The 24,486-nt window shown below is 39.6% G+C and overlaps 2 long non-coding RNA genes across 2 annotated transcripts in view; one reads left to right on the top strand and one right to left on the bottom strand.

Annotated features, from left to right (window-relative positions):
• The first annotated feature begins 4,026 nt into the window (after positions 1–4,026).
• Positions 4,027–18,847, top strand: LOC308189623. The gene is made up of 2 exons (XR_013946477.1): positions 4,027–4,159; positions 14,748–18,847. It is a non-coding gene; the product is annotated as an uncharacterized lncRNA (long non-coding RNA).
• The window catches only part of LOC308189624, a 29,146-nt gene continuing 16,677 nt past the window's right edge, over positions 12,018–24,486 (bottom strand). Inside the window, exon 3 of the long non-coding RNA XR_013946478.1 lies at positions 12,018–13,830. This is a non-coding gene — a long non-coding RNA (uncharacterized lncRNA). The remainder of the gene's footprint in view (positions 13,831–24,486) is intronic.

Here is a 24,486-nt window from a genome sequence, read left to right as displayed (position 1 = left end):
TGTGGAATACTTAGCAAAACTTTTGACCTTCAGTCCTGATGAATTTAAAACACAAAGAAGGCTTTGAAATGCTGCAAATTGGGCTTAGCTGACATTTAAACATCAATTCTGAATGTGTCCACACCCAAATATTGATGCATCAGATGTAAGACTATTGATTTTTTCAACAGCATGTTTCAGCCATCTGCTTTCCTTTGCCTAGTTTTATTTCTGTCAGTTCTTGCAATGAATTGACTTTGGTTGGGGGTTCACATACAATAAAATCTCTCATCTAAAACAAAAATAGACAAAATAACTGCATTTGCCTGCAACTGATGCCCAGACCTTGTGCCATCATGTGGCTAGCTCTGCTCGCCCAGCCCCTACTAGCAGGAATAAAACAGATGTTGCCCATGAAACCATTGCATGGAGGGCCTGCACCCTGAAGGAGAGCTAGGCTCCAACCCATAAATTCCTGGGATTCTGGGATGCCTGCTTTTGTGCATTCAGGCTCCTTGGAGTAATACCAATGCTCAAGCCGTATGTTTAGCCTGGGCTTTGGTCCACACAATTCCCCAAGCCATAATTTTGGAGAGACCGCTCTTCCTTACTCCTGTGCCAAGGCAAGCAGAATACCTTAAAGCACCTTGGCTCACACTCACCTGACGTCATCGGAAAATAAAAATTCTTCTGGGCTGGCACATCTATGAGTTTGATCAAAATGCCCTTCTTACCCTCACCCGGCTGTTGGATCCCTCCCCTCAGGCTAGCTTTCTGTGTCACTCACTCTTCTTCCATGTGTGGTGGCTGCAGGGGGGGGGGCTCAGGAGTAGCCATCTCTCTTCATCTCTTGGCCCCCGTGATGGAGGATTTCAGTGCAGAAGACAGAGGCTGCCAAGAACAAGCTGAGGACTCAACTTGAATGAAGCTCAGGCTCAGGTCAGATACAAATTTGTAGACATGGCTATATTTTTCTTTTGTCCCCCCCAGGGCATTATTCTTTTTACACTTTTTAGGCATTCCGGGTGGATCTTGGAATGGAAAGCTGGAGAGCAGGAGGGCAGTAAGATAGGGACCTTATGTTTTAGGTCTGAAAAAGGCAACAAAGGCGGGGAAGAATTGGAGGAGGAGCTGAGCACCATGCTGCAGGTGCTATTATTATCCTGCCAGTACCAGCAGGTGGGGAGCTGCCATGGAACATTTGTTTGGCTAGTCATTGCTGAAATGTGTTTCATTTATTAGCACTAAATTAACCCTTTATTTGTTGGTTTGCCTTGGGACTTTTTTCTTGAGGGAGGGGTTATAAGTTTCTCTGTCTGCTTTAGCTGCACATGCTGGCAACCTGGCTGGCCATATGGCACTCGAGAACAGTTCTGCTGGGCTTCCATTGTGTCCTAGCACTTTGCATTCGGGTATATCCAGGTGCTGTGCAAAGGCAGAGGAAGATCATTGTCCCTAGCTTAAAAATGAAGAAACTGAGACAGAGATCACAGGGTTTGTTTGGTCCTTCTTGGGACACAGATCCAAGAATAGAGAGTAGCCAACCCCTTGGCATGCTCACTGCTGGAACAGAGTATCACCTGGCATAGTATGATGAATGGCACAGGTGTGGGGAGACAAAGTTAGGCATAAGCTGTTCAATTTAGATGATTATCTGGTTTTAAGTGCATCCTCCACTTTGCATCTGAAACACAAACTGATTGTGCCTTTATGTTTCTTCCCACTTCCAGATGCAGCCAGATGCATTTCTGCTCACACCAGAGAACGCAGGGCACAGTCTCCCTAAATCCTAACTGTAGGTACCTGTCATGCAAAGGAAAAATAAACTCATGGATGATTATTTAAAACTCCTTTAATTAAACAGGTACAAAATAAAATAAAATAAATAAAATAAATAAATAAAATTGGATGGAAGCTTTCAGCAAAATGAAATTAGGCAGAAAAACAATTAAAAAAAAAAAAAAAGGCCACTGTTAAATCTTTGATGCCTGGAACGTAGAGAGCTCTTTGAAGTTAATGGACAGCCTGATGAGAAGGCTTTAGTCCCTGATTTCCAGCTCAATTTATAATATATTGTCCTAAGCCACTTCATCTGAAAAATCATTCAAAGAATAAACACGTTCATAGCTTTTGTTGTCATGGCCCAGTATATTTTGTTGGAGAAATTGGGTCAGTGTACTTTTTATTTTCTTTCCATTCTACTAACTCAACAGGATATTGGCCAAATTCCAAGCATGCTGTGTCCCATTCCTGATTTCATAGGCACTGAAGAAAAAAAAAAAAAAAACACTACTGAAAAAACGAACTGTGGATGGCTCAGCTGACACAGCCACAGGCAGGAAATGGCTGGTGTTGCAGGATACCATCCACAGAGCTAGCCAAACTGTAGGTTTTGTTATTTTCTATTTCACAATTCCAACCAAGTCCACTGGTTGTTGCAATCTGAGCTGTGGCTGCTGCAGAGTAAAAAAAGCAAAAGAAAAAAAAAAAAAAGTGGAACAGCAGAAGCAATAGGTGGTGCTGTAAATATACACAGTGGAGCAGTGTAGGTATAACCTGCTAGCTTGATCAATTAAGAGGCATCTGATACTTATGTCATTGTACTTTCTCAGAAGACTGGGTTATGTTCATTAAAATTGGTCATTTGGAGACATGAATGCTTGGTGAGATAAAATAGCTTGTGGAAGGTACACTGTAGTATCTTTTCAGTATACAGGGGGAGGCATGGAGGGATTATAGGTATTTGCATGTATATGCACAAGTGCATGCACATTATATATGTATATTAATAGAACCAAAAGATCCTGAAATATAAAAGCATTTTCCAGGCATTTTGGGGAGCTATCTTCTCTCTTTAGTCATTACACTAATGATTATATACCCAAGCAGTCTCACCATAGAAAAGGAAGCATTGTATGCCTACCCTTCACTTAACGATATATACATAGAGGGAGTTGAAAAAAATAAGAATTAATTAGCTTCACCATATCACTGCTGAATAAAAAGAATATCCCTTGTCATTTGTAATGCCTCAGAAGGGAGGGGGAAAAAAATGAAAAAAAAATCCTTTTTCCCTTCTCTTTTTTTCCTTCTTTTCCCCTCCCCTGCCTGGACAAAGACACAAGCTGTTGTTTTCTGTACAAGTGCTGTGTCTCCAGCTAGTTACTGCTTGCTGAATTAATTGAGTGGCAACCTGCTTTCAGTAAGTGTGGAGCAACCTCATCTTTAACTGAAGCAGCAAACAATCCCGGGATTTTCCTAACCCTCCTACCAAACAGCAAATAACACCGTTATACTAGTAAAAACGAGGCATGGAGAAATCCCTAAGTCACTGACGCAGCTGGGAGTGAAAGCTGGACTCCCAACTCCCAGGCTAGTGTGTCCACCACTGTAAAACTCATCTTCTCTTAGCCAGTGGGGAAAGCAACCGAGTTCCCTTGGGGCAGGAGGGAATCCTGCAATTATTCTGTGTAATCCTACAATTATAAAACACGGGTTTTACTAAGGGCGAAAGATAAATCCTATTGAATACACACAGCCTGTGAAAACCAAACCACAGCTGAAATAAGGAAACCAAAAGATCACGGTCTGTCGTTAATGAGATAACTTTAGCCTATTTGCACTTACCAGAGCAGTGTCAGAGAGCCATCACGTTCACAAAAAAGCTCATCACAGACCATCTCACAGTCATTAACAGAGGTACACCTCACAAGAGAAGGTACTACTCTATCAGAGGTAAAAACGAGTTAAATATATATATATATGTATATCGAGGCTAAACCCTGTGAATTCTATCAGCTAACAGAAAATCATTCCAGAATTAATTTCACCAATTTCTATTAACTCTTTCCGCTTGGAGTAAATGAATAATCTGTGCACCTAAAAGTATCAGGAAGTGCCTCCAGAACGAATTGTTTGAGGTCAGGATGTTTTTTCATCAGCGAGGAATTACAATCAGGGCCCTGTAGCGCTAATCAAGTAGAAGTGATTGTGGTGAAGACAGAGGACATTGAAGAGTAAGAGAGAATTGGATAGGACTTAGGACAAGGAAGAGATAAAAAGGTGTTGTTGAATTAAACCTGCAGCAAGCATTCCTGACCTATTTATGCCAAGTTGATTAAGAAGGTGAGAAGTAACAAGCAAAGGAGGGAGATGATAGCTAACAGCTGATAATGGGAGGGTAAGTTTCGACACCGTGTGACTCTGCCCTGGAGTACACTTGGTGGGACTTTGCTCTATTTTAACCTTGTTTGTTTGTTTGTTTGTTTGTTTTTACTTCTTTTCACATTGGCCCTGTCTGTCAAAAAAAAAAAAGTGATTGTGCTACCCATCCTTATAAAAGCACTGACATTTGGAAGCACATAGTGGTACTGGAAGAGATGGGCATTGTCTGCTCAGCTCCTCCATTGTGAAGGTCATCACCATCAGCAGGGCCAGCATCATCCCAAGTGAAGAAGGCGGCACACATGGAGCAGGGCGACTCCATCACCTGGCTCAGAGCTTGTGTGCAGCTGAACTGCACACCCTTATCGGTGTCTGCTCCACAAGTCCAATGTCAAGGTTGATCTGAAGGGCAGTGTGGGAAGTTAACACTCACGGGCTCAAGGGCTGCACAGTGACTAATTCTGAAGTTAATTGAGGGCTGAGATTTCTTTGAGTTACCACACATTTCAGCTTGAGTCCAAAACCTGACACCACACATTTTTGGGGTAGACCTGTGTGGTGCCAGGACTTGGACTCGATGATCCTTATGAGTCCCTTCCAACTCGGGATATTCTGTGATTCTATGATTCTGTTGCAGGCGGTAACTATTAGGAATAGAAAAGAAGTAGCTGGTAAGTCTGCATACGCTAGATGGTTTACAGGGAATTTCACTTGGGTTCTTCACCAGCGTCATAGCAGTGCTTTCCCCGCTCACTTGTATAGAAAGCAAGCCTTGTGCGACTGTAACCAGGAGAAACAAAGCTGCTTAAATCAAGAAGCCATGAGTAAAAATTCAAGTTGCAAATTAACTGAGTGCCTAATGCTACATGCCGAAATTTGTTATCTGTAAAGAAATCAGCACAGTGTGACCTGAATTTTATTTCTTTAATAGACCATAAAGCACTTACTTCCAAATGGAATACATACTTAAATAATCACACTTAATTTTGTATTTTCACAAAATCTAAAAAAGAAATGACTAAGGTTCAACACGTTCAAAAGAAGCAATGTTTCACAGTCTGTCAATTACAGCTATAACAAGGAATTTCCAAAAATAGTTATTCAGAGGTGACTGTATTTCTGTGGTGAGCAAAGTGATTTCCATTATAGCTTTTGCCTTTGGCAGAAGAGTAAAATATTCACTGAAAGCACAGATTTCCCCTCCTTTTTTGGTTTGGTGGATTTTTGTCCAAAAACATTTCTAGCTAAATGTTCCTGGGTCACAAAAATTTCAGCAACACAATCACAATTTGTTTTCAATTGTTGGTAGATACGTAGAAAGTTCAGGACAGATTTTAATGTGTTTTTGAGTTACCGAATAGGTTGCAAGGAATCAGAGACATGATTTAACATATGTTTGATCCTGCAGACAGATTTGAGCTTAGCAGTAAGCATGTGGCTAGTCTAATTTAGAGGAATTATAAAATTAGGCAGGACTATTTGCAGGCTTGGGTAAGAGATTTGTTTTTAGACTCACAGCATTTGAAGAATCTGATTGGATCTTTATTTCTGAAGGATTATTTCATTCATTTCGTTACATTAACTAGCTTACACCAACCACTTCCAAAGTGTCTAAGATAAGCATCTGCTCAGGACAAGTTTGGACTTTGCAGTTCCTGTTGGTAGTGTCACAGCAGTAGACGCGTTGCCAGAAGTGAGCCACAGACATCTGATGTCAGCAGGACCCATGTTTTACATCCTGTATCCCCTGACATGCCTGACCAGACACCTTATCTTGGTAATGCTGCCTCTGATAGAAATAAACTACCTTACGTTTCTATGGGAAATAGGAATGGCTTCTGCATTAAGGCATTGACCCTTATTAAATGTCTAAACAATTTGCATATCCCTTGCAGCATCTTTACTGCCTTAATATTTTCTAAGAAATTTCCCACTGACTTAAAAGATATCAGCGTTTTATTCTACATATTTAAAATTATCTATTGCATACTCGATGGTATTAGCTATGAAGCACAGGAAACAGTGACAGCATAAGCTGCCAATACTACATGGATAACCTTAGCTTAACCTGTGCTATGGGATAATAGTATATCTCAAAAAATTTTACAGGCTGAGAGTGTCAAATAAAGACATGTTTTTAATTAAAAAAATAATAATAATAATATAACACTTTTTTCCCCTTTTTGTCCATAAATTATGTTCAGACTACACTTAGAACATTTTAGTTCAACCTTTTACAAACATGTATGGCAACAGAATATAAAGGCTTCTTCATATGGCAGTATGTGCAATTGGGACTTACTATTTAGCAAGGTTTTCATTTATAAAAGAGTTTAATCATGAAAAGGCAGATGTAATGGAGCATTTTTGCCAGAAAGATATCTTATCACCTTCTCTTGAAGTTCAGTATAGAGAAGTGACAAGGTGAAAGAGCAACTGATAACCACTTTCTCCACAGACTTCTTCAATAATGTTTTATCTTGGATGGTTTCTTCTAAAATAGAAGTCCAGAAAAATGTTATAAAGATTATAAACCTTACTCTGCACTACAGTAAACTGACTGCTACATTAAATACAAACATTAACAGGTGCCATTTGTTATATTTTACATGAAAAGTCTGTGCCTTTCTGATTTTTCCAGTTTAAGTTACTTCTTCCTTAGAGGCATTAGGCTTGAGTGCGGCTGGTGTACAGGGAGGCAGCGTTTTGCTGCTGAGCTGCAGTTCCATTTCACACTGCTACAAGCATTGCCCAGCTTTTCTGAATCATAAAGCACAACAACTCCAACCACCTAACATGAAATTTCTTTATGAATAGGGCTTAATACTCAATGAAAGGTCTAGAAATCTTTTTACTCATCAAACCCTTTATCATCAATTACCACTTCATGGTTAAAAACACTGTCTGGGCTTTTACTCTAACTTACATTTCAAAATCGCTTCAGGAAAGTTAAAAATGTCATGAGTTAATCTATAATAAACCCACAGTCTTGTATCTGACAAGGCATGATAACTCATTGCGGTAAACGAAACTCCAACTAGCATGCTCAAAAAAACATGCCTGCTAAAAGAACATCAAATTTTCACCACATGCTTATACTGCTTCTGTAACATTGAAAATTTTTTTCTTCTGCTTCCAAATGTTTAAATTCTCTAAATTCTCTTCACCTTTTTCTGCATGGTATTTTTCCCAGATCAGTTTCTTGAACAAGCTCTCCTTCAGCATAACACTTACGCTAGCACAAAGAAAGGAGCAGCACAGGGAGAGAAAAAAAATGGTAAAAACATTCCCCCAGAAGACATATCTGCCTAAACCAGATTGAGTGATTGCCTGATAAAGAAAATACTTGTAAAACATCCAGATACAAGCTTCTCATTTTTTTTCATAATGTCAGAAGTAGACAGTGGATCTTCAGAATTTGGTAAAAGTGCATTAAAATACAGTTATTCCATTTAACACAAGTAGTGCTAACATGTTCCTAGCCAGTAATGTATTTTTTCCTAGTAAAGTCTAATAATTTTGGCATGAAGAGGTTGACCTAAATATAGCTTCTGAAATTCAATAATGTCATGTTTAGAAATTAAGTTTCCTATTGGGTTTGCTAGGTTGCTGAAATAAAACATTAAAATACATCAAAGAAAATGCAGCATGTGTGTCAGTTTTAGCTTGGTTTTCTCCCTGGACTCCCACTGGCAAATCCCACAGCAAAGCAAATTTATTGGGTTTTTCCCCCCAGTCAGGACTGGGACTAGAAAGCTAAAAGTATGTATAGCATAATACCATGGAAAGGCCAAGGATAATGAAATCCTAATGTCATAAAGGCAATAGTTTTTTAATATCCACCTGGAGAAGAATGAATCTGTATTTATTAGCATTCAGCAAACCTAAAGATATAGGACAATCAGTTTATCAGCTGGGCTAAAAAGCTGAATTCACACACAAGGGTAGACATTGTAATAATCCCTGGCACACCTGGTTAGATAACCCTGCTCCTGTTTGTAGGGCCCTCTATTTTCAATGCTCTGGTCTTATATAAATGGAGAGGCATAGAAGCATTCAAGAATTTGATAGGGCTCCTTTTTTTTTTTTTTTTTTAATAGCATTACTGGAACCTTCCCGAGAGTGCGGAAACAGCATTTGTTGGAGAGTAAGCCTCATTAAAATAAATGACATTGTTGCTACTTCCTCAGATAACTTTGCTCCTGTTTCAGTGGAGGTAGACTGGTTCTATTACTGGGAAACGGTCTCTATTGCCAATTCTGTGGTAGAGGAATGGCATTCTAAATTTAAAAATCCTTTTCTATTGATCTGTGTTTATCACATAATACTACACTGTCTTGCATTAAACAGCGGAGATACATTTTCATCCCTATGAAGGGAATTAAATGCCCAATTCTTATTATTGTTAATAGTTGTGTGCCTAATGCCCAGTGTGCCTTCCTGCAAACATACCCCCTTAATTGCCTAATGTGCAGTCTTGAGAGAAGCGGATTATTCAGCTTTATGTTTCTGCATTTGCAAATATACAGAGGAACCGGTGGCTGCAGCACAAAGAACAGATTTGTCAATTTGTTTATTTTCAAAACAGGACAGCACAGGGACCTTGTTCTAGCAACATTTGGCTATAGCACTGTGAAATTCTAAAAAAAGGAAGTATTTTAACATATGGATTTCTACAGTGTGGGAAGGCTTTGCTTTGCATTCAGGACTCCTTCCAATTAAACTGAATGTTAGCTCAGCCCATTTAAAATGCATATAAACTGTACTTACGGGTTCCCAGTTATGCCTACCCTCCTTCTGAAAGATACCACAAAGGACATGACCAGAACTGCAGCAATGTTTTAACCCTGAAGTTTACAGCTGGGTTTCCATTTTTTTTCTTTGGCTGGAAAAAAAAAAAATATATATAGGTCCCTAAAGACAGTACTTAGCACTGTTTTTCAAAACAGCTGAGGGAGATGTAATGAAAATGTACATTCTGAGAAATGATTACAGCATTTAAGAATTACAGCAGGATGAAAACAGTTTTGATCATGTTGAGCAGCCCACAAAGAGCTTGATTAACTTCAGCAGGACTAAACCTGGGGTCATGTTAGTTCCCACAATGAAAATATAAGAATTGAGCTGTATTAAGTGAAACTTAATGTTAAGAATTATACATTTCCAAATACATTCCAAGGTTGGAAATAATTCTGAAAGATTCATGCATGTGGTTTCAGAGTGACCGTATTTTGGAATCCAAAGTTTATTGGAGTCTGTAACGTAATAAGTCACTCTATCTGTGGTAAATCTTGTGGCTGAAGTTCTCTTGTAAAATAATAAAGACATTTCAAATAGGTTTCTCAGAGAAGCTGTCATGAGATTCATTTAGTGCAGATCAATCTGTCTACATTATTTCTATTCACACATTCAAACCACCTCCATTGTGAGAGGAAAAAAAAAAAAAGAAAAAAGAAAAAAAAAAAGCACAACCCAGAAAAACATATAAACAAATAAATATATCCCTTTTCCTGTGCTTTGACAAAAGCAGAACTATTTCCTCCCAGAGAAGCTGCAGAGAAGTAGGTGGCTAATGGAAGAAGCGTACATCAGACAGAAGTCTCAAGGGTAGCAAGGGTGACAAGTCGCTTCCGTAGAGGCATGTAGAGCTATATCCTGAAACTTTTGGTGTCTCAAAACTGAGTAATCCTTCTATGTTTTCATCTGGGGGGGGACTGCTTTGCACAGAGAGCCCTGCTGTGTGCGTCAAATTGTGAGGAAATCTGTCTGTCAATGAGCTCTGCCTAGGAAAGTAGTTCTGGGCTGTATTCTCTCTTGCTTGTTGCTCCTGGGGCTCACCTCCACTTGAAAAGATCCACCCCGCGGCACACAGCATCACCATGCCCATACGCCATCATTAGGTAGAGAGAAGGCCATTATTAGCTGCCTCGTGTCATCAGGGCTGCGGCAGGCCAGAGGTTTACGGCCCTCACATCTCCTATTTGCATGAATATTTCTCTCATCTCTCAGATGGGGCAATAGCGTACTGAGAAATAAACCTCTTTTCTCTGCCATATCCCTGTAAGTGAGATATCCTCATTAGCAACTGCATGAGCCAGTCAGTCAAAGTTTTCCCAAATGCTTCTTAGTATCAGCTAAGTCGCATAATATTAATACCACAGATGTCTGCTACATCTCTATGGGATTTTAGTAAAGAGAGAATGTTATTAAAAGAGATAGTGTGGCTTTCTCTTCATTTGTTCTTACACTATTCCCATTAAACACGAAGCAGTCCTTCCTGCCACACCCATCAAGCACAGCTATCCAGGACCTGACGTCCATAGCCACATGCAGAAGCCCAGCCCCTGAAAAGCCAGCTGGGTGCCTGCAGGGTGGTGTAACGGTATTGGGAGTCTTTCCAGGTTGTTAGCTACAAACCAGCTCTAGCTGGCGCCAGCCAAAAATGGTACCATTGCCTCTATTAAGTGAGTTGGCACTTTCTCTCCACAGTCCACAGCAGAAAAATCATTATCCATGCTGGCACACATTAGAGCCATTACTGCCCTCCTCATTGTGAAGTCACAGGTTTTCTAGGTCTCCTAAGACATGTGTACTTCTCGGGAATCCCTCTACCTTATGGGTGTAACCGGAGAGGAATTATGGTTGGAAAAGGGGAAGCACGAGGCAACACTTGTCTGCACGAAAATAGATTTTTTCCTTTGTACAGGCAGGAGTGAGCCAACCCAAATCTACATGAGCAAAATCTGAAGACTCCTCTAGGCTCCCAGTACTACTCTACCTCCAACAGGATACAAAGTGATAATTTATCCAAACATTGAGACAGAGCTCCTCGGCTAGCGTAAACAGGAGTTTACCCATTGGCTCTGGCCCTCCTGAGAACAAACTCCCATTGACTGATAAGTGATCCCGAGGATAAGGCACTATTGTTGGGCTGTTTCTAAGAGCTGGCCTTCATAAACTAATCCTTTCATGGGTGCCATAGGCACCACATTCTTAAAGCACTAAATTCACTTGAGAAATCCCACAATTAGGGAAGCAAATTGACTTACCGTTTTCAGCCACGAAGATTTTATTTTACCAACCTGTATTCAAAGTGTGCAAATCTAGGCACAAAAAGATTAACAGTACACAAATAGGTGAAACGGAGGCGGGGCTACCCAATGTGTTTTCAAATCAAATTTACAAAGAAATTCCATGTGCTCAAGGGCAATTATAGTCATGCAACTGTAGGTGACTGAAACCCATGACTAATAAAAATTAAATTGGCCCAAAATTAATCATATGCAGCAGGAATGATTTGATTCAACCAGATTAGTTGCTAAAATGCCTCTGGAGGGTTGGATTAGCAGAAGATATACCCTTCTATCTCAAGGCTCAGGGAGCAATATCTTACGAAGGCAAATTAACAATAGAATACATTAGCTAGTCCTCTCTTGATCTCTGGAATGAAGAAGAAAGTGGGAGAAAACATGACTGTGTGTGTAAGGCAGTTCCTACATTTTCAGTTCTTTCATCAAACTTGCTGCAGTAGCAAGCAAGAAATCACTCAGTAGTAACTATAGCACCCCCAGTTTTGCAATATTTGACAATAAAAATTGGATCATCAGGACAGACTCCTGATATTCAGGACAAGGATGGTTAATTCAACTTTAGATCAAGGAGAAGGAATAAAACTAGCTCTCTTATCAGATTTCCTCCAACCTTCTCTTCCATCTTGTGTGCTGTAGTGTGTGGTGGCCTAGCAGACCTGCTGGATGGGAGTGCCTGGTGGTGTGTGTGTTAAGCCAGCAGGCAACTCCTTTGTCCAACTGGCATGCTCAGGCAGAATTCTGTAAAATTTGAAAGAAAACCTTATCTTGTGCATGAGACCACATTTGAAGATTTGCTGTTCAGATAGACAGTCAATCTGATCTTGAGGGTGGCTGCAGAGCATCCCTCAGAGCACGCCAGAAGGCAGTGACCAGCGCCATCATGCTTCCCACTGCCAGTACCTGAGGTACACATACCTCCTCTGGTGAACAATGGTCTAACTTCCTATGGTGTCTTATATGCCTTTACCGCTTCTGAATGTAAGCCAAGGGACTAAGGAAGAAAATGGTGTGCAAAGACAAAATGCTGCAAAGATAGTTCCCTTTCTGAGGTTTTTTTTTTCTTTCCATAATGTCGTTCAGTTTACATGAAACTCAATCACATCATCCATAGCATTTCATATTTATTTGCAGGTTTAATTAAACTTGAGGAGTCCCACTTCACATTGTATGACATGTTTATCTCATAGTTATGAATCCTTGCTCAATGGTCTACTGGAAAGTTTCTCTAGCAGTGGGTCTCCCTGATGTCCAGGAAAATTGATATGCTTCCAGATTCCCAAGCAGTGTGGAGCAGAGGCAGCAGACACCATGGCACTCTTCCAGTGTGTCCAGAAATACCACAGGTTGTCTAAGGGTTGCATTTTGTGAATTCCTGCCAGTGAAATAGTCCCATTTATTCTAGCGTAATTTACTGTATACCAGCAGACAGAATGGTAAAGAAAAACAGCCTAGATATTTCTACTACCCCATTCTTATCTCAGAATCCAGTGTTAGATATACACAGGTTCTTGTTTTAGCTTTCCTTGCTATGAAGCTTTATTGGTTGAATAAATTGAATAAGTATAACCAATGGATAATGGATAAAGGAAAAAATAAAAAAATAAAAAAGGCAAGAAACCAACCAACCAAAAGATTTCACAGTGATCTTGATGGGGCTAGCCATTGTATATCTAGATCCAAGGATCAGCCTATATGTCTCCAACAGTACTTTAAAAGACTTTCTTCTCCATTCTGCCTGGTAAAGGTACACAGCTGGATGTCCATCAGAATAAATGTCCCCAGGGCTAACTTCTAAACATGGGAAAAACATAATCATGATATCCCATGGTTTGGCCTGGACTTCCTGTGCTTATTTGTAGGAACTCCCACTGCCACCCTTTGTCTTGTAAACAAAAAATTGTACAGAATAATTTCCTTTACCATAAAACAACAGTATGGTTCTGATAACTTTTGGAGTGGTCTGTACCCCCATCAGTCATTCAACTGTTCCATGGAACCAATCAGCTAAAGAAAAAAAAAAAAAGACATTTTTTCTTTAAGGCTGCACTGCCAAGATGAAATTTTTGCTATAAATAGGCAAAATATGCATTTAGTTTTCTCAACAGCTGGACCTAGCACTGCATAGGAAATTCTCCAGCATCTGACATAGACTAAAACTGTAAAACCATTGTGACTTTCCAGTTCACTAAAGTCTTTCAGTTCACTTACCCGTACAACAATGACATCAATCCCATAACCCTTTCGCTTTCCCTCCCAGGGCAGATAAAAATAATCCCTGCCATTCTCAAATGCTGGTTAGGAACTGTAACTCTAATGAAACTGTTTTTTAACATAGCTGGCTAGGTTGCACAGTAGTTGGTCACTATGCTAGAAGCTGTTTTCAAATTTGATCCTAATATGGTTTGACTGAATTCAACCAGAATATGGACAGGGCCTCATTTATCTGAACTCTGATTTATAGTAAATAGAAAGAATTCAGATTTCATTTATATAAATCCCTGAAGATGCACAATATACATAAATTCACTCACCTGTTTGTGTTGCTTTTTATAAACCTAGGCAAGGCTGATGTCTCCAAGAGTATCTGTAGGAAAGACTAGGGAAGAAAATAGAAGTACTGATACATACAGATGATTTTTTAATGTTAGGAAGGGATTCAGCTCAAGTAGCAAACACTTATTTTTATGAACAGTCCTATTAAGGAGATTTCATGACATTAAGAAAGCTTCATTATTATAGCTTTCCTTGAAATCACTATTGAATCAAATATAGCTGCAAAGCCTTCAGTGTGTTTGGTACTTATGCTTGAATCATCTTTTACATTTTTCATAAGTCACAATCCAAAGAGAGTAAAAAAGATGGAGTCCATATTTTAAAATTATGTCAAGGGCAGAAATCACTCTGCAATTAAAATCATCTTTTTTTAATCATCTTCCTATGCAGATCAAAATATGTCTACTGTAAGCATGAGCTCTATCTTCTCCCCTTGTAGGAATTTCTAGACAAGATTTTATGTCTTTCACACATCACACTTGACATATATTTACCGTGCTGATGGTATCCAACATGACTTACAGAGAATCAGAGGGAAATGTAAGCTGGAAGCCTGCTTTCAAGGTTCAGTCAGGTGGTTCAGGACCTTGCTCAGTCACACTCTGGGTATCTCTGAGGAGGGTTTTCACATACTCTCTGGGCTCCTGTTCCAGTTCCAAACCAGAGACTGATTCTTCCCCTAAGCATCCTTGCATGCTGCCTTATATGCCTTAGATTTTTGGTATTCAGTCTGCAGTGTTATAGGCAGCCTTTTCACACCCAGCTCCACACCCAATATGCCAAGGCAGTTTTCCAGAGCCGCTGCCACCGTATCTTCTCCTTGTTACTCTCACATTGTTTTTTCATGCTGTTTCTCTCATGCACCCCCAAAACCCAATGGCATTGTTGTGGTGGTCTGTCATGGGAAATGACTGCTGCTGGTGTGACAATCACCCCTTATTTCTCCCCTTTCTTCTCTAGCTGTAGCTTTTGGATTACATTAGAGGACCAACAATGTGCATGCAGAAAGCTCCACTACCAAGCAGCATGCAGCACCCGCCTCTCATCAAAGCGTGCTCCAGCCAGTGCTAACAGCCTCATCAGTGGGAACAACCAGCAAGGAGTTTGTGCAAGATCTGGTGAAAACTACAGAGACCGTGGGAAAATTACTGTGGGGGAACCCTGCTGTGAAGGACAGGGAGAAATGTTCATCTGGAGACACTCATCACTTCCCTTCCTAGCTGGCCTGTGAGCAGTTTCCCTTGTAACTTCTTTCCATCTGTTTCTTTCATTGCCCTTTTCTTATATTTACCCCCAAAGTAATTTTCATCATCAGGGTTGATGTACACCATGGACACTATGGATGGACCTTGTTAATGTCTTTGTGAATTTGAACCTGTCTCAGCACCCTTTGTGCGAGAGCCTGGTAAGAATTTCCCTTTCTGCAATTTGTCAGTGCTGTCTCTCATCCTTTTTCTGTGTACATCAGACAGGAGTTGAGCTCTGTGCTCTCTGCAACCTTTCTTTAGGTAATAGAAGACTGCAATTAGACATTCACATACAAAAATCTCTTTGACTTTCCTCACATGTCACATACTCCAGTCTCCTCCATGTCTTAGCAGCTCTCCTGCGGACTTCTTCCAGTTTGCTGACAACTCTTTCTAGGTGTCCCTTGACCAGACACAGAAATTCAAGTGCAGCTTGTGAGTACTGAGCAAGGTGAAATTCACTTCATTTAACTTGCTGGATGTTTTCTTGCTAACACAGCCCAGGAAGGGGCTAGCTTTCATCCCCAGAACAACAAACTGCTTTCTTATTTAACCGACAAGCAGGATGTCAGGGTCCTTTTCTGTAGTACTGTTGCTTCCTCAGCATGCCAAGCCGTATACCCCAAACTGGTATCACCCTCAGCCTTGCAGAGAAGGAGCCTTATTCATGCCATCCCATCACCAAACTTGTTGATGAAGATGATGAAGAGTATCAGCAACAGCATCAACCCCCTAGGAAAAACACACGGTTCTGCAGGTCGAATTTCAAGTCATTACCTACTGCCACTCTACAGTATGTCAAAAGCTCTGCTAAAAGTGAGGCAAACATCCACTACTCTCCACTTAACCACAGAGCCAGAGATCTCACCAAAGAAAACATTCAGACTGGTCGAGCACAGTTTGCCTTCAGTAAATCTGTTCTGGTTGTCCCCAGTCTTCAGAGGTCTGTCTGGTATTCCCTATTGCTGCAGCATGGTGTCTTCAACTCAGCCAGGCTTTGACAAAGACAGTTGAGATTCCTTATTTTCTACAGTTAATGTTTTAGCTTGAGCTAGCTTCATGACAGAGAGAAAACTGTAAAGATCTTAAAAAATAATGGCTTACTTAAATTTTCGTAATTTTTTCACCAGGAGTTTTTCAGAAGCTGCATAACACTGCACTGCCTAAAGGGGACACCTTCATTTGCACCCTTTAAAAGAGTGGGCCTATGTTTTGTAAAGCAAGAATGCCCTTCTTTCAGCGCCTAAGACAACAAAATAAATGAAATTTTAAGGGCTGTATCCTCACTTGTTTACATCAGTGGATGCCCTTTAGCTTTAGTGTAACTGTACTAGCTTATGCCAAAGGATGATCTGGGCCCAGGTTTCTATTTCCAGCTGGGTTTTGCTCATGTGAATGTAACAGTTCGTTTGGAACATATGGAAGAGGTGGGGGAGGGAGTTCCTGCTCACACAACTCCTGCAGCTAGATTGATTTTTGCTAAAACTTAAAAAATAACCAGCACATATCATGTGTGACAGTCGCTGTCCTGCATATCCGATACGAATTATATTGTGTAAGAAAATCTGAGTGTTAATATTTAGTAGTACAGCAGCTACGCTATGCAACACTTAACCTGTCTGGGAATATGGTTATTTCCATTTTCATAGTAATGGGATATTCTATCCCAAGATGTGCTGAGAAAAAACACACTAATGGGTTTTTATGTGAACACCTGGAGGACCAATTTATACAATGGAACTGGACCAGAATTATTTGATTAAATGCAAATCATCACTGTTGTAAACAATACAAGGAGGGAGTAAACCAAAGCCTAACACAAAATAATGAGAGAAAAATAGGTTTTTCAGTGTCTGAAACACACAGGTGAGATCATGCAGCTCCCACAGTTTCTGTTAACACAATTTTACAGTAGAAAAGTTTTTGTTGTTAAACCAAAACCAGCCTTCATCTGATTGACTGGAAGAGATGTATTGCATTACTGAGCATGCTCTCTAGGTTCAGGAAAGTATTCCTAGCTTTTATTTACCTACCTAATTTCCCACTGAAATCAACTAGGAGTATGAATACTGTACAATTTGTTGGATTTGAATGATGGCACATGAATCCCTTCTACAAAAGGTGTTGAGCTGGGAGCTTTTTCTCCAGAAATGAAAACAATGGGTATATCCCAAGAGAAAAGGAGAGGACATCTTATATTTCACAGTCCTTGCTTGGCTGTGGCACATTCCCATGCTCCCAGTGAGAAGCTAGGATGTTTAGACAAGCTGTATGCTAGGAGCTAGAAGGCGGTTTACAGTTTAACAGCAAAAACATTGCAAGCTATCAAAAAACACAGTGAGAACATGAGTTAAATGCTTATAAATACCCATTTCCTGTAAAAAAGCTTTAATGCAGACATAAAGCTGCTTGCTTCTGTCCTTTACTGTATTTTCATAACATTTCCATGGGCAGGAAGGCAGGAAAGAGAAGTGCCAGTGTGGGACCATGCCCCCAAGTTTCTCTACAGTTCTGTGTTTAGTTGTCTAAAGTGAAGTGCCTGAATTTGAAAAATGCAAAACACAGCTCCTCTCTGGTACTGTTCACATTTGTAAGAACTGCAAGAATGTGACCACCTCAGGAAACATTTATTTTTTTTCTTCTTTCTTTTTCTTTTTTTTTTTTTCCTTACTTCTAAGCACTCACAGTCTAGATTTAGGTGCCTATTTAGATACTAAACAAGTTTTAAGATGTCAGCTTTCATGCTCAGCTTGAACACTTTTTTTGTGATAATATATTTAGCTGGGTCAAATGTATCCCTGAAGTAATCTGGTCTATTGTGCTTACAGTCTGCTTAACTTTTATTTTCTGATTATTTCTTCTTTGGTTTACTTTTGTTTTTCTACCCTGTGGCAAATAAACAATTCTTTCATTGAAGATAGCTGGAATTGAGTGTGAAGACTCATATGTATTACTCACCTAGGGTGCCTCAGAGCAAAGGGAACTACCTTCCTTTTTCTCTTCTCTCTCCAACCACTTTTGTTATAGTGCAGTGTCGTTATTATCATGGCATGACTCAGAGAAACAGCCTAAGAGACGTTTTAGCAGGCAGGATAAACAACTTCTGAGGAACTTGGGCCCTATTTCTGTCTTTTATGCATCCTTTTCAACCCCTAGCTGGGCTTTTACCAGATGCTCTTTTCAAATCTCATGAGTTATGGGGCTTCCCTACATAAGAAGCAGCTCAGAATTCACTGCTATCTTCTTTCTCCAGGGAACCCTGGAAAAATAAGATTTGAAGACAACATTCAGCCAGACACAAATTAGTTTGGGGTCGGTTTGAGATTTGGCTTGAGGGCTGAACCAATTCTTCCTGTATCCCCTGCTAAGCCAGGTTGTTCATCTCTCATTTTAAACTCTAGGTGCTTTACAGTACTGTGGTATGCACTGCTTCCTGTCAAGCTGATATGAAAAGACTTTCATATCTGAAAAACATTCAGATAGAAAATAACCAGGAAATTTGGAAGACAGAAAAATTCCAGCTTTACAAATAGTCTCCCAGAAGGATCTGCTGCTAAATTGAGATCTATTTGTTTATCACTTTTTTTAACTCTCTCTGGGAGACACAGCACTGGGACAATGAGCTGCACAGATAATGAGATGGGAGGAAGAAATACTGTAAGAAATATCCGCAGCTTCAGGGGATGTAATCTCTGTCAACATCTTTCTTTTTCTCTCTTTCTCTTTCTTTCTTTCTTTCTCTCTTCCTTCCTTCCTTCCTTCCTTCCTCCTTCCTTCCTTCCACTTTCTTTCTTTCTTTCTTTCTTTCTTTCTTTCTTTCTTTCTTTCTTTCTTTCTTTCTTTCTTTCTTTCTTTCTTTCTTTCTTTCTTTCTTTCTTTCTTTCTTTCTTTCTTTCTTTCTTTCTTTCTTTCTTTCTTTGTCATACCAAAGGCTGTCACTTACAGTGAACTAGATTTTCAGTCCTTAGGAGACGAATAATAATAATAAAAATAATAGTTATTCCAAGAGCTGCAGGACTCATGAAGCCAGATTTCTGATGAGTTTGTGTTCTTTTCCCCTTATGTCCATCCCTCTACCGGTACCCCTGGGTAGTTTCAGTCTTTTAGGATACCTCTAACACAACAGAGATGCTGGCTACTGTGAAGCTATGGTTACTTTGGAAATAAGGTATCAAATCAAATAAGGTATCAATCAAATACATCTTCTATATTCTTAAATAAATAAACACACAAACATGCATCATACATATGTCATTTACTGTCAGAACCTATCATACAAGCAGAAAGAACACCCTGTATAGGCAAAAATGAGTAAGCAATAATGGCAGGTTTATAAAGTCTATATCTGCTTTGATCAAACACTGTTGTGTTTAAAACACTGTCAGCTGCTAAGATCTATACTGCTACCCTGTTGCTGGTTAAACTAAAGGAATGCCAGAGCATGCACAGAAGCAGCAGCAGCAACGCACATAAGTGTCGATGTAGGGGGACAAGACCATGTGTAATGAAACAGCACCAGCAACAAAGAAATAAACCTCCATAGCCTCCTTTCCTGTCAACCTCACAGCCCAATCTCAGTTCCATCAGGAATGATGGGCATTAACCCTAATGCCTTTAATTTAGTAGGAACCATAAATGTTTAGCTAAGCCAATGACAGATACCTGTAAAAACTGTTTTGAGCTGATATAATTTTCCACCTGCCTTGATTTTACAGCCCTGGTAGTAAATCCCACTGTAGATATGCAGTATTTTTATGAATCAGAATTTTGATGTGGTTTAATGGTGGGTGACAGGGCTCATCCATGGTTAAAATTCACTGAGATCCAACACCAATTAGGAAAGTGAATGTGGAAAGTCAATAGTGCCCTACTTGGGTCTCTAAATTATTTCAAAACTTAGACATAGGTCTCTCTGTCCTCCTCAAAAATACACATCAAACAGATTTCACAGACTCGTGATAGGGCTGGAAAATCCCTATTCCCTATTCAAATTCCTTTTGGAAGTACTTTAATTTCTGTTTAGCTCCCAGTATCAGAATCTTGTGAAAGCACCCTGTAATATGCATATCTGTAATTCTCTTTTGACATTAATGTTTGTATTAAAACCCTCAAGTTCTTTCCAAATTCAACACTAGTAATCCTAAAATACATCTGAAGTTACAGAGGACGGCAGCTAGCTCAAAGCTCAGAAATATAGTGGTATTTTAAGAGGCATTATCATTGCCTTGGGGAATGAAAACATCCCTCTTTTCACAATCAGCAGTTTCTTATCTAACTGTGACTCTGGTGGGTAGAATATGGTCATCTTCTGGCCTCCTTTGAATATTTAATATTATGTGGGGGGGGGGGAGGGGGGAGGTATCTGAAAGATCACTGGAGCCACTTTCATAAATACTGATTTCATGCTGCTTCTCCGTGTGATTGCATGCATAATACTGAAACAGAGAACTTCAGCAATCAAATCCTATGAGAAAAAAAAAAAAGACATTACAGAACTAGGTTTTGTTGTTTGTTGTTTTGTTGTGTTTTTTTTTTTTTCTCTCATGAGAAATTTCTTCAATGTCCAGTTGCAAAAGACTTTTCCCAGACCTTTCCACATCTATTCCTTAGGCTGCACCTTTTTGCTCTGTGATAAGAGACAACTGTTTCCCAGTATGCCTAAGTGAGAAACTTTTCTCTCTTCATGTCTTTATGAAAAACTGTAGCAAATCCCATTGATGTTAGACTTGGAAAGGGTTAGCAGTAAAGCAGCATTGATAGTGTAGTTTCTTCCCCTTTTGTCAGATGATAAAACAGAAATACCCAAAAAAGGCAGAAGGTCCATAATCAGATCAGCTGATTGTGGCAGTTTCCTCTGAAGAGCCCGATATCAAAATAACGTTTTCATGAACCTACTGTCCATAATCATGGCACTCTGTGAAATTGCAAAGATCTTTGCTCAGGCAACATGCCAGCTGTTGGCTAAGTGCAACTGTTCCTACATTGCCATTAGCACACTCCAGAATGTGTGTTTGTCAGCCAGCATATACATATAATGTAGCAGAAGAGCTTTCATGATAGGAATATTTTTGAGTGTCTTTGAATAAAACTACACAGCTCTGCTTGCCTGTGTAAATCCAGATGCAGGTGGGCAGCACTGCACACAAGCATCACCTGTGGGATGTAATATGCATGTAAGGAGCCCTGCTGAAATACCTGCTTTGTATTAACTCATGACATGTGTGCGAGTTCACATACATGTAACTGTGCTGATACAGTTAGATTCCCTATAGATTCTGAACCACATACGCACTCGTTTTGAGTTTACATCCGACTTTGTGGAACACTGCTCTCTCTGGGATATTCAGATGTTTGGTGCTTGGAATGCTATGTCAATCCTAATAGTATTAAGTACCTCACCCTTGGCTTGTTTCCCAATTTGCTATCTCCCTAACTGACCTAAAAATGCATAGCATGGTGCATTTGTGACTGCATTAGGTTGTTTCCTTTAACCCACCCCTCCCTGCTTGTCAGTGCCATGGGCAGCAGCAACAGCAGCAGCAATCTTTCTAACAGAGGCTGGCTTTTACCAGAGGAGGGGAACACTTCTTATTTACCTTGTACACAGCAGCTCTCAAGGGGCTGCCCATCCTAACGCTCCCACTTCTGCTACTACCAAGAAAGCTTAGGATTGACATTGCAGGTAACGACTGACAGACCATGCCAAAGTAATAGCAATAACCGAGCAGCAGGATGTAAGCAGGCCGGAGGGCTATAACCAAAAAGGTAGGCAGCTCCTGCTATGATGAATGGTAATACTCTCTCCTACCCAAGAGAGCTGCATCCATCATTCTTTTACCACTTCCTTCTTGGTTTCTAACCACACTGTCACTATAGCATATCATTTCCTTTGCTCAAGAAATTATATTTCAGATCCTCTGAATGTCCAGAAGGAAGCAGCCAAACAGTCAGTATTCTGATATTCTCTTTCACTGCTTCCATGACCTCACGAGAGAAGCCATAGCATGGAACTCATGAGTTTCATTATTCATGATGTGAAAGATATATCATTGTATAAAAATTAGCAGTTTAAGATGTAAGAGGTCATCCAAACAATAGTTCTTATGGCACTTTAACTGGAATTTTATTGTTTCTACTTTATTTTAAAGACTATCAGATCTTTGCTATTTCATTTATAGTCTCTATGATAGCATTTTAGTCTTTATCACAGCATAGCACTCTAGTTGACGCTTATAAAATTATAGATAATGCTTTCTTGAAGTTCTTACTAAAATCCAGATGCAATGTGCTCTTATGATGAGGTTCCTTATGTTTTTTTTAAATTGGTTATCTATTATCCTCTATTTGATCTGCTTGCCATAGTCCACTTCTGTTACTGCTGTCTCCTGGTAGTAATAACTACCATTAATTCTAGTAAGTACAACTTACTGTTCAACAGAAGTTAGCACTCCCTGAACAGTATTCACTCTAATATTCTTATTATACTTTCCTTAAGTTAAGTTCAGGCACTAGGGACTACAAAGATAATTCCTTGTGTAGGTCTTACATTTAACCAAAAAATGAGGCTGAAAATCACTGAATTTGGTTAAGCAAAATATCTATATATAAACCCTGCTTCAGTTCCCATTGTCTTCATCCTCCCAATCCCATCCCATCCCATCCCATCCCATCCCATCCCATCCCATCCCATCCCATCCCATCCCATCCCATCCCATCCCATCCCATCCCATCCCATCCTGTCCCGTCCCACCCCATCCCATCCCATCCCATCTCCAATTCTCTCTGTTGTTTTAGCAAGACTGCAAAATCTTTGGTGGCAGAACATCTCTTCTTGTGTACTTGTGCAATAAAGAGAAATAGTCTCCTATCCCAGCTGAAATCACTGGATACTGTTTTAAACCATGAAATGCTTTTGGATCTTGGCCCAAAATAGATAGCAGAGTACACAAGGCTCTAATAGCCTTGCGCTGCCTTGTTCTTTTTCACACAAAACACTTTCCTTGACACGAGATCTGATAATTATTGAATGAATGGCCACTTCCACTCAGCCTCTGGCAACCATTATCTTAATTCCAGTTAAACTGGCATCGGTACACAAAAATCCCACAAAAAATCAACAATATGAAAATGTTCAACCTTCATCACATGGAGCTGTAAACATGTAAATTGAGTCTGAGCTGTTGTGTAAATCACCTCAGCATTTCACCTGTGCTTCAGTGTAAAGTCCATTCAATGTCTGTGAAAGCATGAAGTACACAAAACATATTCAGTATGGTGAAATCAGAGTCTGTTTGCAGAGGTGGATTTTTAAACATGACCAAGTGGATTTTTTCCTTTCACAAGCTGATAAAAAACTTGGTGTTCATTAACTGCTGGTGACTTGTATCTAGAAGGAAAGTTATATGGAAAAAATGAAGAGTACAAGAATACTTTCATCTGGCAGATCTGGATTCACAGAGATATTTGGTGATTAATTTTCCAGCAAGCATAAGAAACTGGTTAGCAGCTTGCCTATTTACGCTTCCATGTTCCATATTTGCAGGAGCAGAACAGACCCAGATACAGCGCTATTACATGGTTTGTTCTGACAATACAATATGTAATGAATGAAAGAACTTGTTACCAAGGAGATAATTGGACTTGAACACTGAGAATATCTCAATGTGCCAATTTTCAGCATCAGCTTTTCTTTTGCTGTGGCTGTAAACTGTAGCTGGCCATATTTTTATAATAACAAACTATGGTTGTTATCTTATATTCGTGTGGCAGATTTTATAGCTTAATATCTTACTTTAACATGGATTTTATACAAGGCTTGACCTACCGTATATTAACAATCTTTCCTTTTTTTTTTTAATAAAGCGATTAAAGAAATAGAGTATCAGTAAGAACGGACAATTTAAAGAGAAATGAAACGATACGAAATGAAAAGAAAAAAAGGAGTAAGGACAAGCTAATATTAGTCCAGATATCCTCACATGAACAATTCAAAGACTGTACAGAAAACCTTTTGGAGGAAACAGGATTGGTACATATTTATGTCATGTAGTGAAAGGCCTCCTGCACACCTGTCTGGCCAAACTTCATTATCTTGTTAACCTTTGGTCTTATTACTTTAAATCGCATTACCCTCCACTTACTAATATCTATTTCTAGGCCTTTTTGATAACCACTTTTAGCATATTATCTGTAGATAAAATCTCCTTTCCTTTTTTTCTTTTCTTTTTTTTTTCAAGACCAGCTTCAAAACAAACTTCTGAGACATGCATATCACATAGAGTATAACAAATTGATTAAATTGCCTTCTTCTTAGTCTATATCAAAGCACAAAGACTAAGTATAAATGACAATTACTTTTAATCTTTAGTTTATGTTTGATATTTGGCTGTTTACCATGTGGCGGGATGTCCCCATTTGTCTTATTTTTTCCTGCCTTACTTGCTGAAGGTGAA

Source organism: Anser brachyrhynchus (assembly GCF_964034855.1).
Source record: "Anser brachyrhynchus genome assembly, chromosome: 2".
In the NCBI taxonomy this organism is placed as follows: Eukaryota; Metazoa; Chordata; class Aves; order Anseriformes; family Anatidae; genus Anser; species Anser brachyrhynchus.
This window is presented reverse-complemented; position numbering and strand designations above follow the sequence as displayed.